Raw genomic sequence first — 5,273 nt, 5'->3', positions numbered from 1 at the left:
AATAATAATAATAATAATAATAATAATAATAATAATAATAATAATAATAATAATAATAATAATAATAATAATAATAATAATAATAATAATAATAATAATAATAATAATAATAATAATAATAATAATAATGATAATGATAATAATAATGATAATGATAATGATAATGATAATGATAATGATAATGATAATGATAATGATAATGATAATGATAATGATAATGATAATGATAATGATAATGATAATGATAATGATAAATATAATGATAATGATAATGATAATGATAATGATAATGATAACGATAATGATAATGATAAATATAATGATAAATATAATGATAATGATAATGATAATGATAATGATAATGATAATGATAATGAAAATGATAATGATAATAATAATAAAAATAAAAATAAAAATAAAAATAATTATAATAATAAATATGGTTTTTTTTTGGTTTTGAAATCTTTAATTTTTTTGAAGTTTTCTTTGCATTTTAAATTAATTCCTATGCACACCTATGAACAAAGATGCTCATATTTTAAACCACTTTTTATTTAATACTTAACGAGATAAAATTTTGTTTATGCATGATTTTGAAACATTAATGATTCTACATGTAATATTTAAGTGTGTACAGACACATTTAAAACATTATATATTACATAAAATAAAAAAGTTTTTGTTATGTATACTTTTTGATTTTTCAAACCATGTTTTTTAGGCAAAATAAGTTAATTTTATGCGTTGTATCCTAATATAAACAGTTGCTGTTTTTTGGAACTACCTATTTAACACAAACTAGAATAGATAATTTATTAAGTTTGTACATTTTTAATCAAAATTGTATAAATTCGATCAAATAAACAAATAAAAATTGCCACACACTCAGACTATGACTATTTGAAGATTTCGAGTCTCAGGCCAATTTAGTCATTATTAGATTTTGGATTGAATTGCTTTTCGTATGCTAAGATACCAGGCTAGTTTTAGTCACCCGGACTGACTTTTTTTTGCTTTAAAGAGTGGTAAACTAAATATATGATGTATGATTTGTTCAATGCACAGTGTTGGTTCCAATTAAAATATATTTTGAATTTTAATGCTTTTAGCTGATATAATTTGTATTATTATTTATACTAATTGTATACATATATGTGTGAACAACTAGTGTTCCCAAAAAATACCTGAAAAGCTTGTAATTTGACAATTTATACTTAAAAAATCTGAAAAAGCCTTGAACTTGAGAATTATCGAAAAAACCTGGAATTTTTAACAATTTTTAAATGTAGAGTAATAAAATTTCGATTTGACACAAAAAATCTAAATTATAAATATTTCTTATTAAAAAACATATTTAAAGTATCTTAACAGTATCTTTTAATTTTTTGTATTATTTAACTTGGTTATATACTAAAAGTAGAAGCAAAAAGTTGTACTTTTAAAAACTTTATATTGGCACATTGCACCTTTGCTTTTAAAATGTCTTTACCTGTTGTTGTGCTTTGTATTGGAACTAAATCTAAAAATTCTTCTAAAATGTCAAAATTAGTAAAACCACACGTAATAAAAATTCTAAAAATAGCAATATCTGTTGTATCAGTTCTCGCATCTTAACAGATTGATTTAAGTCCTAATTTGGTTTATGCGGCTTTAAAATCTTCAGACATTTCCTAAACACGATTTCTTCTTGATATTGAAGAAATAAACAAAAATATTTTACTAACGCAAACACAAATTATTTAAATAAGTTTTCAACTCTCAACGGTATCTTTTTTTAGTAATTATTTTTGCTACTTTATAACTTGCCTAAACAGTTTTTTTCTGATCAGTCTGTAGTTACTAAAAATATCTATGTGCGTTGTTGAAACTAACTTAAGCGATTTGTTTTTTTTTCTCTCGCAATAACTCCAAACTAACGTATAATAAATCTTATAGCTCGTCTATAATTCACATTTGCTCTTTTTAAATGCAATATTGTTATTGCAGATAAAGAATTGCTATAACGCTCAATAAAAATAGGTATTTTTATTTCATTAAAAGCTTAATAAATTTTTATTTGTTAAAAAAGTTTATAACTTAATTGTCCATTCAAGCTGAACTACAATACTTTTTTTAGTTATATAATTTATTCACTGTTAATAAACTTAGGTATTTCTTTATTTTGTGAACTTTATTTTAAACAGAGTTGCAAAACAAACAAGCTAGTTTGAGAATTTTGAAAAATTCAGACTAGGTTGATGCTGTTTGAGAAATTTTTAAAACTCAGGTGTATCTGAAACTTTTATTTCAAACACTTTGAATAAATCTTCGAGTTTTCAGAATAGTTTTTATGACTGTAGTGTAGTTTACTAATTGTAATTTTTTGTCTATTTACATATTGTGCTTTTTTATAATAATGATATTTTAGTTTTGTATAAAAGCTTTATTAACAGAAAGTTTTTAGCTAATTTAAATTTTAGTAAACTTTTAATATAATTTAGACATTTTTGCTTTTAAAGTGGAAACCGTGTAAAAGACTAATTAATTACTAATAAAGTACTTTATTAAAGTATTCCAGCATTAATTAATGCTAAAAAATTTGATTTAGCTTGTCTACAGTATGAACAGGTGTTAATTTTATTTAATTAAATAATTACTGAGTTTTCTAAAGAGTGCAAACTATTTAAGACGCAAAAACTATTTTCTAAAGTTAACATTTTTTAAATATGAAAAAGTGGTTCATAATATAAAAAATGTATAAAAGTGACCCAAAAATGTTTTTCACGCTCGGTTTTTATAGAGAGTTAGGTTGTAAGTAAAATAATAAAAGTATTTTATTAAGTTTAAATTACAAAGTATTAAGAAAGTACATATTTTATTAAGACTTAAGTATATTAAACTATGTAAATTCTATTACAGTAGATATTTATATATTAAATAGGCATTATATAAGTAGCTAGACGTCATTTTAAGTAATTACGTGAATAAAAGTAAAACTGTATCTGGTGTGACCAAAACTAAAGCCAAAAGATTATTTAAATATCACTAAAACTAAAACTGTAGCCCACGAAGATTTTGAAAACTTGAAATTTGGCCCGCGAGCACCAACTACCTGCCGACATCTGTTCTAGATCTAAAGTTTTAAGCAAAAATTTTTTTTTAACTTAATCCTTAAAAGTTTACTAAAGTAGTTTTTAATTATTATTTTTTAATTTTTGAAGAATAAAGTACTACTTATTTTTGATTTCTAATAATCAACAATGAACATCACCTCACGACTAACAACAGCAGCATCCGAGACAACCTACGACCAGTTTCCTCCTTTTTAGGACTCATCAGCAGACATAGACGCGAAAAACCGTTGTTGTGATCTTAACCAAACGGGCTTAAGTGCATATGCACTGAAGCGACCGTTTGTGGGTAAAGTCCAAAAAGTTGACGCAGCCAAATCGTTCACAGCCCAACGTCTAAGACAATGTCAGCATTATAGTCTCTCCGCATATGCTTTTAAGCCCGTTTGGTTCAGATCACAACAGCGGTTTCTCGCGTTGTTTTAGTTATTAGTAAAGCCAAAAATCAAACAAAAAAATTATTTCTTATATTAAAACACTAGATAATAAAATAGTTACTTTGTTTTGTCCTATAAAAGATTTCAAAATTAGTTTCAAAATCTCTTTTTATTAAGTTTATATTTTTCAATAACAGTAACCTGCCACTGAGATACGAACTTTGAACACAGCTTAAAAGCGCATACCTAAGAATTTTTGGTCTTTAGTCACTTTTATTAGGGCTAATACACAGGGGTAGGTGTCTAAATTGCGCGAGCGTACAAAATTGCACGAGAGGACAGAATTGCACGAAAACACAAAATTGCACGAAGATACTTTTGCACGAAGACTAATTTGCACGAAGATACTTTTGCACGAAGACTAATTTGCACGAGAGCACAAAATTGCACGAAGATAAAATTGCACGCAGACAAAATTGCACGAAGGCTCACGTTTGCACGAAGACACTTTTGCACGAGCAGACAATTTTGCACGCAGACACTTTTGCACGAAGGGTCATTTTTGCGCGAGTGACAACTTAGCACGGAGGGTCAATTTTGCACGGGTTTTGTTTCTTTCACAGGGACGGGTCAAAGTTGCATGTAGACATTTTTGCACGAGGGGACAAAATTGCACGAGAAAACTCTTTTGCACGAATTTTTTAAAATAATATTTTAAAAATAAAAAATCAGAATTAAAAAATTTATAACTTGATAATAAAAATACGAAACAAAATATATATCATTCAAAAACCTAAAAAATCTGAATTATAAAATTTAATAACTAAATAACGAAAAATAAAAAAAATAAAAAAAAATTAAAAATTTTTTAACTAAATAATAAAAAATACGAAAAAAAATTATATATTCTTCAAAAAAATAAAAAAATCTGAATTATAAAATTTAATAACTAAATAACGAAAAAAAAAATTAAATAAAAAGTAACAAATCAATAAAAAATTAAAAAAATAAATTTTAAGTAAAAAAAAAAAAATCAAATAGTGGAAAATTTAAGTAAATAAAAAAAATAAATAGTATTTTTAAGTAAAAAAAATATTTTCAAGTAAAAAAAAATCAAATGTTAATTAGATTTTAATAAATAATAAAAAAATTCAGAATATAAAAAATCAACTAACTAAGTAATAAATAAGTTTTAAAAAATCAAAAAATAATTAAGATTTACAAAAATAAAAAATCAATAAATTAAATAATAAATACATTAAATAAAAGTCCAAAACAGAAATTAATGAAATTAATATAAAAACTCAAATTAAATGAAATAAATAATTAAATAAGTTTAAAAGAAATAATAATTATTACAAAAGTCAAAATGAACAATTTAAATGATAAACAAAAATCTATCAAAAAAGTTTATATAAATAAAAATAAAAACTAAATTATACCATTAGATTCTAAACTTTATTAAAATTTGTTTACCAAAAAGAGTTTTGTTTATATTATTTTTTTTTGTTAAAAATAGAAATTAACTAATTGTAGCTGTTGTATTATTGTGTTTGTTTCATTTAAGTCAAGAGCTTATATCTTTTATTTCTTCTAAAAATGTAAAAATAAAATTGCTTCTGACAGTGCTTTTTCGCAAGTCTTGGTTAGATAAAGAGAAAATACGGAGCAGGAGAAACTTGAGAGCTAAATAGACTAAAACGCGTGCAAATAGTGATGCAACTAAGATAAAGTTTAGAAAAATATAAAATAATGATATATAAATTAGGTTTAAAACTTTTATATA

Source organism: Thalia democratica, chromosome 7, assembly GCF_965202585.1.
Source record: "Thalia democratica chromosome 7, ktThaDemo2.hap1.1, whole genome shotgun sequence".
Classification (NCBI taxonomy): domain Eukaryota; kingdom Metazoa; phylum Chordata; class Thaliacea; order Salpida; family Salpidae; genus Thalia; species Thalia democratica.
Note: the sequence above shows the minus strand (reverse complement) of the source record.